Here is a 12,985-nt window from a genome sequence, read left to right as displayed (position 1 = left end):
TCTATGACTGTGTGCTTCCCTCCTGATCCGTATCATTTCTCACCCTCTCAACTCAGAAGAAAAAGAACAGGATTTTCTCACTTCTTGAGAAAATAAGGGCTACTCTTTTGATGATACATTGAAATTCAAATAGGCTTGGCTTTTGTATAGAAGCACTAAATATTTTAAATATATTTTTTAAAAAGCACTGTTTTTAACAATGTATAACCATCAGTAAGTACTTCAAGGGCTTTCTAGGGCCGTGTTATCTAATACACTAGTCACTAGACTAAGTGGCTACTGAGTAATTGAAATGTGGATTGTTCAGATTCAGATGTGCTGTAAGTATAAAATGCACTACATATTTTGCAGATTAATGAAAAACCTATTGTAAAGTATCTCAGTAACATTTCATATAGGTTATATGTTGAAATTATTTTAAAAATATATTTGATAAATGATTTTAATGTTTCTTTTTATTTTCAAAAAAAAATGTGCCTTCCAGAAAATTTAAATTTATCTATATGGCTCACATTATATTTCTATTGGACAGTGCTGTTCTAGGAATTGAAATGAGCCATCTGTGTGCCCAATCTGGACATTAACTCCTCATTTCTCTTTCATTTCCTCTATAACAAAACTAATTTCTCCTGTGGCTTCCTTTGGTAGAATAAATAACTGGAAAAGAGAAAGGCATGCTAATTTACATATGTAACATAAGATACACACATATATAACATATATATTCAATTTGTATTATTATTTTTTCAACTATAAGCACAGAGACTTTATGGGCACCTGGTACTAGAGATTTCCCTACAGAGTTTCCTTCAGGAATTTGATCATATGCTTAAGGCAAATGGGAACTAATGAAGGAGAATCATGGTTGAAAATGTTCAGTGTCACAGCTTGAAAGACAATAAGACAAGTGAGGAACTTATTGGCTAAAGATGTTTAAGATCTTGGACCAAAGCTAGAGGATATGATTTTTATATTTCACTACTTATTTAAATATATTTTTATTGAAGTAAAATCTATATAACATAGAATTAACCATTAGTCATTTTAAAGTGTACAATTCAGTGCCATTCCTTACATTCACAATGTGGATATAATGTAAATGTAGACTCATCACCCCTATCTACTTTCAAGACGTCTCTAAAAGCTTTTGAACGCAGGCAAGCTCCTGCTCATCAGGATTCCTGTTCTTTCATGGGAGCCCACGTCATCCATAATCCTTAAAAATGATAGCAAATTCTTTATAATTTATATTTCTTCTTTAGTTATTTTTGGTAAGATAACTATTTGGTGGAATATCTGTGTGATACAAACTGAACCACCGTTGTTTACGATATCCACTTATTACTTTATGGACATCTGTAAGATAAGGGGTGAGACCCTTATTTTAATACTAATATTCATAACTTTTATTTTCTCTATTTTTTTCTTATTATCTTACAGGCTACACTTGATCTTAGCCAAAAGGCTGAGAAGCGATATCTTACAGGCTTATTAATTTCATTTTTTAATAGACTGCTTTTACCTTTGTTGATTTACTCTATTGTATGTTTGTCTTCTCTTTTATTGTATCCTTCTCTAGATTTGCTTATTTATTTTCTTTTTTCCTCAGGTTTTATTTCCTTAATATTTTTCTAGCTTCTTGAAATAGAAGATTTAATCAGTAATTTACTTTCTATCATCTTCTCTAGTGTATACATTTAAAATTAATCTCCCTCTTATTGGCGACATAACTATATGCTGCAAAAGATCATATGTTATGAGTTATCATTATGTTCAAGTGTTTTCAAAATTTCTACTTTGGTTTATTATCTAGTTCATTAATTACTTAGTAGTGTATATTCTTTTCCACCTGCAAGTGGTTGTTTTCTAGTTATCTATTTGTTGGTAATTTTTAGATTCAATTCTAATGAAACACAAATGATTTCAACATTTTGAAATTGTTAGTTATTAGCTTTATGGCCCAGCATATGGTGCATCTGATAAAGAGTGGATGCCCATGAGAAAAGAATGTGGACACTATAATTTTGTGTAAAGTGTTCTGTGTCAATTAGGCCAAATTTGTTAATTTTTGTATAGATATTGTATAACTTCATTGACTCTTTGGTTAATTCTATCAGCCACTGAGAGAAATATGCTAAAGTTCTCCCATAGAGTTATATGTGTCAAATCTGTTTCTCTTTTTCTCCATAGATTTTTTTCTTTCACATATTTTGAATCATGTTACTGGGTACATTCAGAATGTTTACATATTACAAAGGTACCACAATAAAGATTTTAGAGAGACTACAGAAAGACATCTTCAAGATATTGAGCTAAGATAGCTTTTTTAAAAAAATGTTATGATAAGCACTGACTGTAGCAAAAGAATGGACTATAATAAAATTAAGACTATCTGTCCCTCAAAAACCACAATTAAAGGAGTATAAAGACAAACCTACCAAATTAGGAGAAGGTAGTGAGGTTCTTATATCTGATTTTTTGTATGTAACAGGAATAAGAAAAAGATAAATGAATGACCTGCTAGGAAAAAAAAAAAAAAAAAAAAAAACAAGTGACCAAAAGACTTCACATAAGATGATATTCAATGGGCAGAAAAAAAGGTGGTCAATTTCATCAATTATCAATAAAATGACATAAGTTTACACATACAAAAAAGGCTAACATGAAAATAAGTGCTACTTCCAAGTACTGATAGGAGTATGGAAATACAGCAACTATCATGCATTAATGGTGAGAGTGTAAATTTGAAAATCTACTGTGAAAAACTTGTGGAGATTATTTCCTAAAACTGACTTGATGCAAACCCTATGGCTCTCTAATGCACTCCAGAACAAAATCCATACATTTGTCAATTAAAGCATATGTGCTAGAAGGTTCGCAGCTACGCTATTGAAACAGCTCCCCTCCTCCTGCAAAACAAGATCAAAATCAAAAACAAAGCCTAACTGCTCACTAAAAGTTCAATGAGCAAGAACAGTATAGGCCAGTGAGGAGCGGTGTCAGCAAAAGAGTAGCGCGGAAATTTCCGGAAATTTTAGCGCTTGTCCATCCTGAAAACATCAATTTGAACAACTAATTGTGCAAGAAAATCCCTTCCTAGGAAAATCCCTTCCAGGGGAGGGATGGGGTGAAGCTCCTGGGTGAAGCATAGAAATAAAGAAGGGGATAGGACAGAGAGACTCATAGGCTCACCTTACCCCGTGCACCCCCCCGCCCAGCAGGCCCGCCAGGAGCCCACCCTCAGGGGTGGGAGTCAGTGAGGGGCGCCCACCTGCCCAGGGAGCCCCGAGTCGGGCCGCCCCGCACCAGGTGGGCCCTGCGGCCGGGGCTGCTCCCTGCGGGTGCCCGCGGCCTGGCCGTCCTCGCACCTGCCGGCTCCTGAGCCCCAGCGCCCCGGGCTTGGTCCCCCCAAGCCCGAGGCCCCCGCGGTCCCCTCTCCAGGTCCTCCCAGTGCCCCAGGCCCCCAAGGACCGGCTCCAGTTGCCCCAAGTGCCCCAGGCCCCGCGGCCCCTGCTCCAGGTCCCCCCAACGCCCCAGGCCCCGGGCCGCCCCTGCACCTGCGGCCAAGGGTAAGTGAAGGTCACGCTCTGGCCGCGCAGACGCTGTGATAGGGCAGTGGGCTCCCTCAACTGGAGTTTGCAGGTTGAGAGGACAGAAGTGTCAGAACTACAGCTGCAGCAATGTCCATGCACCATATGAAAAGGTAAATCATGACATCAAAAGGGGAATACGGGGGAAAGGAGTAAAAGGGGCAGCATTTTTGTATGTGATGGAAGTTGAAATCGCCACCAGCTTAAAACAGTCTGTTATCTGTAAGATGATTAACATATGGCCACTGGTAACTGCGAGCATAGAGCCACAGTACACACCCACAAGATAAAGGCGAAAGCACCAAAGCGAGGAACTCTGGAAACTGAGAAGTAAACAGGCATACGAATGTTTATGGCATCATTGTTCATTACGATAAATCCCTGAACATAGGAAAATGGATCGTCTCTGTAATACAATGACATAATCGAGAATAACAGTCCTGGCATAAATCTGTATTTATATCATAAACAAAACCATAATTTTGAGTGGCAAAAGAACATTGTATAATTGCATGTTTATATATTACATACGGAGATTTGAAAACCCACACACACATTGTATGCAAAGGTAAGCGATTCATTTGAGACATTAAAACTGCATTTATCATAGTAGACCACTCTGATAAGAGAAGGAAAGGAAAGCAATTGGTACAGGATTAATCTGGACTTAATTTCTTCTCTAAAGTTTCACCTTCTGTATAGAAATCATAATCGACTCAAATTAAAAAAAAAAAACCTGAGGAGATTATGACTCTCGTTTATGGGTACATGAGTGACTGTAGTTTATTTCTATGGCCAGAGACTAGTATTAGGAGATTTACATACTAGTTCTTATTCTGTCAATGAAAAGTTTATGAACAGGGAAAGTATTTAATCTGTGTGGTAAATTTCCTCGTGTGTAAAATGGAGGACTTGACTTCCATAATAAATAGTGCCCTTTCCTACCCTATCTATACCTTTTTACCATTCTATTATAAACATGGGTCCCAAATACATTCCGAGACCCATCAACTGAATGCATATAATACCACTAAAACAAACAAACAAACAAACAAACAAAACAAACACTAAATCTCACATTCATTACATAGCTCTTTTCCTTGCTATTCACACAGCCAGCAACTATGCATTTAGAACCTTAAGTGAAATTAGGTTGTAGCTATGGGTGAAGAAAATCAGTGATTTTGTTTTAGTGCAAAAATGCATCCATATCTTATGCAGCAATAATCAATTAGAACATTCTTTTACATCTGCAAAACTCTGCTCCCGTCTTTGCTCCTGTAGTGCTTCCTAATCCAAGACCATCTTTGTGTCATTTCAGAGCAAACAAAATATAAAATTTACACATTACATAAATACATTATAGTTTTAGCTTTATATTTTGCTATACATGGGGTCTCTACTGAGTTTGAGAAAATAAAAAGAGCACTATAGATTTTCTTTCTCAGAGGAAAGATTTATACACCTGTTGTAAACTCAAGCTGGTTTAGCATCTTATATAATAATACATGGAGAAAAATATCTGTAGCTTGTGCAGGAGTACTAAGCTTATTTTTGTGAAATATCACAGAAACATTGGTCAAGGGTAAGATTGTAAATTAATTTCATTATTTGTGTGATGTTTACATTTATGTGTCAGCTTGTGCCATTGTAGCCAGATACTGGTCAAACAATATTTTAGATGTTTCTCTGAGTGTTTTTGGTTGATATTAACACTTATGCTGGTGGACTATGATTTAGCAGATTGTCCTCCATAGTGTGGGCAGGCCTCATCCAATCAGTTGCAGGCATTACTGAACAAAAACTAGCCTCCCCCCAGCAAGAAGGAATTCTGCAGCAACGAGCCTTTCGACTTGAACTGTAGCATTTTCTGGGTCTCCAGGCTGCCAGCCCACCCTGCAAAATTTGGACGTGCCAACCTCCTTAATTGCATGAGCCAGTTCCTTAAAAACAATCTCTTTCTGTGTATCTAAGTCCTTTTAGTTCTTTGTTCTGATATTCGGGAGAAGCCTGACTTACACATCTTATGAAGACCTGTGTCTAAACTTATTTTTCAAAGCATTGCTACATAATGATGGAAATTGCGACACATTGATTTGTGAAGAAAATTTCTTAAAACCATTAAGCTTCTTTATATTGTCGCAAGTGCAAGTTTTTATTTTCTTCGTCACTCATGATCAGTGGTCTATTTGTCTCTTCTCCTGAGTTCCTGTGTAGATATCAAAACATGAACAGGGGAGCAACCTCCAGAACATCAGACTGAAGAGCATAATGAAGGTCCCTGACAGGAGCATGCCAGTCCCTTGCAGACTGGTGTCAAACATAGGCAGGGCCATCCGGAGGTTTAATTCTCGTCTGGGAACCCTTGCTCTCCACAGAGAAGGGTAGTGAGCACGGAAAAATTCTAATGTTATTCATCAAAGTCCCTTCATACCGAGACCTCTCAGACTTGCCTAACCTTAGAAGGACATCCTGGTTTTGGCATAACGAGCAGTGTCTATCATTGGGAGTGTGGTGCATGAAGAAATGGGCATCTTTGTAGAGGCAAAGCCACTCAAGAGTAATAATGTTATCCTGGCATTTTAGGTCTTGTCTCTAAAGATGTACTATACCACAGATATGGTCATTCCCTTTTTTTCTTTTGACTGAATTCATTATTTCCTTATTTCTAACTAAATAATTAATACAGGTATACATGCCCCATTTAAGATCTCTTATGTGCTTATTTCTCTAATGTAGAGCCTCAAATAGAATATGTTGGTTGAAAGAAATATAATAACAGACACTGATTTCCAAACTTTGCTTTCCAAAGAGGCTTTATTAATTTACATTCATATTGACTATGTGTAGAATTCCTATTTTATTCATACTCCAATGAGCATTGGATCTTAACAACTACTTACATGTGTGTCCAGGTGGTGGGTAAACTATGCTTCCTTTCCCTTGTTTGTTTTTAATTCCATTTCCCACATAATATAATATTTCTCACTGATTTCGAAAGGCAACTGAATTAATTTGGAGAAGCCATTAGTTTTACCCCTGTGCTAATCGTTATTCTCTTGACAAATAACATATTTTCTTTTCAATTGCCATCCTCTCTCTCTCTCTCTCTCTCTATATATATATATATATATATATATATACATACACATATAATATATAATACATATATAATATGTATAATGTATATATAATATTTATTGGCTAGTATCATCATTAACATTTTCAATGCCTCCTATTCTCATGGAACTCACACTATAATTAAAGGGCTAGGAAATGAATAAACAATGTATCAGAAAGGAATAAGGACTAGGAGAAAGGATATAGTGGAAACAAAATATGTTTTGATGGTGCTATATTATAAAGGGTCCTCACTGAAGGCTTTCATGATATGGTGAAGTTTCAGGAGAGGCCTGAAGGAAGCAAATGTGATCCTGATGCAGAATCATAGAATTATCAAGTAGAAGGGAGTCCAGTAGCATCTAGAACATGCGCAAAGGTCCTGAGGTAAGAGACTGTTTGATGCATTTGAGCAACAGAAAGATACAGAAGGATAAAGAAAGTCAGAGTAGCTATGCAGTAGTAGAGGGAAGTGGAGTATGATTTTTTTTAAAAAAGCTTTTTATAATGTGCTTTTTCTTTGTTTTTAAAATAGGAGTGCATCCTTAGTCATGTGCTGATAAAATGATCTAAGAGAAGCAGTGTAGAGAGAGAATTTATGGCTTAAATAGGCTATTTTCTGGGGCACTGCTTGAATAGGTGAAAAGGGATGGGACTGAATGTAAATACAGGTGTTTGGCTTAGCAGAGAGCACAGATAGTCGCCCTGGGTTAACAGGAGAGAGAACGCTGCATCTGCTCAAGGTGTATTATACATTCAGAAGTGCATACATAGGGCCATTCTCCCTGGATTGATTCTGTAGTCTCAGTGAAAAGGGAAGCAATGGCACCAGCTAACAGGAAAGGGGGGAGAGTGTTGGGGGCTTAAAGACATATGTAAGGCTACGAAAGAATGATTTAGGAGAGTGAGTAAATTGGTAGACAAAGGGAACATAATAAAGTAACACTGAGGGTCCAGTGGATTGTTGGTCAGGACTTGAAAATAAGAGTAGTCAAAATGATTATGTGTTTTTCTCCGATCAGATTTTAAGATCTGGGGAAGGAGGGAGTTAGATTAATAAAAGCCTTTTGCTTAGTTGTTCTGAGTGTCACCCTTTTTAAAAATATAATTTGAGAATTTGAAAATATAGACCTTAAAGTTTATCTTCCTCTGCTCCTTCTACATCATTTCCATGATTGTATGGTGGTTTCTAAGTATCTTTTAGGCATTCCCTTTCAAATGTGGCCTTTTCCCGGTCCCCAGTAATTTGCCAAATCTGTGGTTTTTCTGAGATTTGTTTGCACCTCTGAATGGCAGGTTTTCAACAGAGCCTTTGTTATTATTCCAAAATCAATTGGCTCTAAAGCTAGAGATTGTAAAAACCTTATGACACACATATGCAAGAACCAGAAATCCTTCACAGTCTTGGATTGGTGCCCACAGGTAATGAGTTTAAATTTATCTCTCAGGGGTGAGCAATAGCATATTACTTCAAAGTTTTAAATCAGGTGGAACTGCTCTGCACTCCCACTTGAATGACTGAAAAATGCAATAGTTGATTGACAGACTTACCCTATGTGGCGTCTCAAAATTAGTGGAGGTCACTGTCAAAGGAAACGGTAGTGACTTCTCATCCTTATGATTCATTGTGGTGTGAATCATTTATTTCTTCTGCTGAATACAACAATGCCAAGCAATGATTGTCCAGCATTGATCTGGGCAAACCCAGAGATGACTCGCACACTGAGTAGTTCAACTCCTTGTAGAAATCTTCAGTGATTACCCCCGCTGCTATCAAACTATTCCCATCCTTTGTAAATCTCACCTGCACTTTACAAGTTCAGGTCCAACCACATAAGGGGTGTAGGTTTTGTGTTCCTTGAAGTTTATTCATGTAGAGGGGGGTCCACCAAAATAAATTAGAAAATACAACTAACATTAGACATTTTTAAAAACTGTTAAACACCACAGTCATAAATTAAGAATAGTTGTCTAATATTTGTACTAGTTAACTACCCAACACACTTCTAGAATAATGCTTGGCAACATACACTTTGATACCGTCTTCCAATAGAAACACAATTTTAGTCATTTTCTATACTTAGAATAAAATGTTACTGGAGGTGCTCAACTAGCAGGATTGATTAATTTGTTTTCATTATTTCTAGTTAAGGAGTTTCCTCCAACTTTTTGCTTCATTCTTGGTTAGGTCTTTAAAAGTTTTTTTTAATTTAATTTAATTAATATATAGTGTATTATTAGTTTCAGAGGTAGAATTTAGTATTCATCAGTTGCACATAATACTCAGTGCTCATTCTGTCAAATGCCCTCTTTAATGCCCATCACCCACTTAGGCCATCCCGCACCCGCTTCCCCTCCAGCAACCCTCAGTTTGTTTCCTATAGTTAAGAGTCTCTTTTGGTTTATCTCCCTCTCTGTTTTCATCTTATTTTATTTTTCTTTCCCTTCTTTTGTGTTCATGTGTTTTGTTTCTTAAATTCCACATATGAGTGAAGTCATATTGTATTTGTCTTTCTCTGATTGACTCATTTCACTTAGCATAATACCCTCTAGTTCCATCTACCTTATTGCAAATGGCAGGATTTTATTCTGTTTGTTGGCTGCATTATATATATATATATATATATATATATATAATATACCACATTTTCTTTGTCCATTTGTCCATTCATCTGTCAATGGACATCTGGCTTCTTTCCATATTTTGTCTGTTGTGGACATTGCTCCTATAAACATCGGGATGTATGTGCCCCTTCAAATCACTATTTTTGTATCATTTAGATGAATACCTAGTAGTTCAATAGCTGACCAGCTCTATTTTTAGCTTTTTGAGGAACCTCCATACTATTTTCCAGACTGGCTGCACCGGTTTGCATTCCCATATTAGTTAGATTTTAGGATGATATTCTATAGCTTGGAATGTATGGCATATACAGAATGTCAACCTTAAAAATAAAATAACCAGTTATTTAAGAACCAAAAATGAGAGCCTCCTTTTAATAGAGGTGGGAGGAAATTGAGAGGTGTTATTTTGAGGAAAAGTTCACTAAAGGAGAGTGAGAGTTCAGGGGTGTTGTGGCTTTTCATTGGTTGAGTTGTGAGAGCTTCTCACGGGAAGAATTGTTGACCTGTACTTGAGTCCAAGCTCCTTTTGCTCCACCCATGTTCAGTCAAAGGTAACTAAAGTCTGTAGACCTCGAAGGAAGGTGTGTCACTTCTTTTGTCCTTGGGCCAGTTGATATTTGCCTACAGGAATCTAGTCATGTCTTTCCTACAAATCTTAAACAGCATAGTCAATTCTGTATGTACTTTCTTATCTCCTTAGGTGAGGTAACTTTAGGGTAAAAAGCAGATTTTGCAAAGCTTAGCTGTAATATGCCTATGTGCTAGGCTAAGCAGAAGTTTCTTAGCTATGAATCACAGCAGCAAGGGAAATAGAAGCAATACGGAGTCAGACATGCTAAGTATCTCCTTGCTACAACAAGACAAGGAGAAAATCTTCCTTCTTCCTGCTGGGATATGTAAAGTAAGCTGTGATGAGTGATATGTGAGTGAGAACCTTTCCTTCATTTCTTCCTGACTCCCTTCTGAATTAAGTTTCTTTTATTCATTTTCACTGAAACATGCTACTTCACAGACAGACCTACTAACATTTTGTGGTAATGATACAGTTGTGTGCCCTACAAACACAGAATATTTTTTTTTTAGTCAAACAACTTATATTGTGAAGCAATATGTATCTCTATACAGATATTGATATATAGATATTTAAAATTTATAATTGTGTGTCTTGAATCATCATTATATTCTGTCAGCAGAAATACTCTTTTGTGACTGGGTAAAATGAAAACCACATATTCTTTTGAAATTTTGCACATCCAAAAAGTTTTTTACAGACTAGAGTCAATTTAAGCACAATATCTTGGCTTTTCTTCAGCTAACCACAAGTTTTCAGTGCTTAGTGCCATGGAATACATATTTTGACATGATCGTGAGTCAGACTCTGTCCTTTTATGACTCTAGGTAATTTATGAGACTGGATGTTATATTCCCAAGACTGTTGCTTTAAAGGAGAGATAAGAAAAAGTCATAGCTATAGGAGGAGATGATTCTGATCCACATAAATATATTCCACTAAACTGCTAATAAGTGCATCTCTAATTTAACGTGCTCTTTATCATCTACCAAAAATTCAGTTGCCATGTTACGCTACCAGACAATGGGAAGCATCATGTAGAGGAGTGATAGTGGAAAGAGGCAAAGATTCTGATAAAATATACTTAATATACTTTACATATTTTTAAAAGAAATTAAGAGCAGTAACAACAAAACTTCAAAAAATAGTATTCCAGATTCTCTAAGATAAAACTAAAGTGTCCTAGCTAAGCTTGTCTATATTTATTTTTTTTATTTTCTGGATCAAGCAATTTAATTTTGTCTTTTAAAAATTTCATTCCATTATGTTCCCATTCCTCTCTATTTTATATTTTCATGGTCCCCTATGCCTGTCCAAAGAGTTTCTATTTTATCAAAATTCTTTTTTTGGAGGTTGAATAGGCCACAATACAAAATATTTTTCTCCCTTAAATGTTGTTTTTATCATTCATTATTCTGTAATTATTTACTTTTTTAAACTTTCATTCCCTGTGAATCCATGTTTTAATGTTATCTTTAAAAAAAATTGGAAGTATAGGAGCCACTTTCTTAACACTATCTCATCCCTCAAGATACAAAATCCCTACTATTAATCTCCAGTCTTTCATAAAAGCTATCCTTTGTAGTAACTATATAGAATGTAATTTTTGATTGTCAACCAAATAATTATGTCTTGTTATCTTTTTTCTGTATTTTATAGATTTTAGTTAAAATCTGTATTTATGTTCTTGTGTTTATTCTGCAACACTAAGATGACAAATACAGTGCTGTAAATACATAGAAAAAAGTAGAAGATGAACATTAAAAACAGTATTTGGGTCACAGAATAGAAGAGATAAAAGTCAACACTTCTATTTTAATTTTATCATCCCCACTTTACTAGCGCGGTTCTATAAACAACATTTAAGTTAACTTACTTATAGGCAGGTAGTCAACATCTCTAAGGCTTTATTTATTAACATATAAAATGGAACTAAGAATATGGGTTTCATAGGATTATTTGTAGAATTAAACGGAACCTCATTTCCAAGTTTCAATACAACCTTTCAGTAAATGTTACATGTCATTTTTCTCCAAGCCTTTGTGAAAATCATAACAGCATTTTTATTTTACATGGAAAGATAAGACAATATATGCTCTAGAGACATAAAAGTGATGTAGAGATTTTCGTACTAGGCTGGTGAAAGCTGTGAAAAATATAAGCAAAAGATCCACATTCAATTCATGAATGTCCTATATGCCATTCATGGATGGCATAGACACCAGGGTTTAAAAAAAAATTCTACTCTGGAATATGTTAAGAGAGAAGTTTATGAAGAAATAAGGCTCTAATGGCAGGGAGGGCATGTGGTTGGCTCAGCTGGTTAAGCATACAGCTCTTGATTTTGGCTCAAGTCAGGATCTCAGGGTCATGAGATAGAGTCTCATGTTGGGGCTCTGCACTCAGTGCAGAGTTTGCTTGAGATTCTTTCTCCCTTTCCCTTTGCCTCTCCCCAATTGAACTCTCTGCCTCTCAAATAGAATAAATAAAATCTTAAACTAAAAAAGACATAAGGCTCTAAGAAAAAAAAATGGCCAAATACTTACTTCTTAGAGTAATATACGTGTCTTATTCTTTGGGATTTTAAAATTGGCATAAAATAAAATAAAGTAAAATAATAACAAATATGCCTAATTTATCATCTACTAACTGCATAAATAGGTAGAGAGAGATAGAGAAAGAGAGAGTGGTACGCTCTCCCCTTATTCTAAGGAAAGTGAGAAAAATGAAAATTCAGTATTTGATACAAATGACTGGAGAATGTGTAGGTCTGGAAATAAAACTTGAGGCTTAAAGTTCCTACAGGTAGAATGTGAGCCCCACTGATCTTTTTTTCTAAAACTACATGTTCCCTATATGTCACATATTACCTTGATAGGTTTTTCCCTAGTAAATTAAATTATCTTCATATTCTTCTTGTCTTTTTGGAATTAAATATTCTCATATGCAGATAGGTCATTATTATGTCATTTTTACTTTTAATCTTATATTACAACCTATGTTGTCCTCTACTAATGACCCATGGAGCATGTTATGGTAGGGAAGATGCTTTGGGCTGTACTTGAACAGAGTTGTGTTT

General features: G+C 35.9%; 1 pseudogene; it reads right to left on the bottom strand.

The window, feature by feature from the left end:
- Positions 1 to 8,336, bottom strand: part of LOC129509727 (GTP-binding protein SAR1a-like) — a 104,869-nt pseudogene extending 96,533 nt beyond the window's left edge.
- Positions 8,337 to 12,985: the final 4,649 nt, after the last annotated feature.

This window comes from Nyctereutes procyonoides, unplaced genomic scaffold (genome assembly GCF_905146905.1).
Source record: "Nyctereutes procyonoides isolate TBG_1078 unplaced genomic scaffold, NYPRO_anot_genome, whole genome shotgun sequence".
Lineage (NCBI taxonomy): Eukaryota > Metazoa > Chordata > Mammalia > Carnivora > Canidae > Nyctereutes > Nyctereutes procyonoides.
Note: the sequence above shows the minus strand (reverse complement) of the source record. Positions and strands in the feature narration are given on the sequence as shown.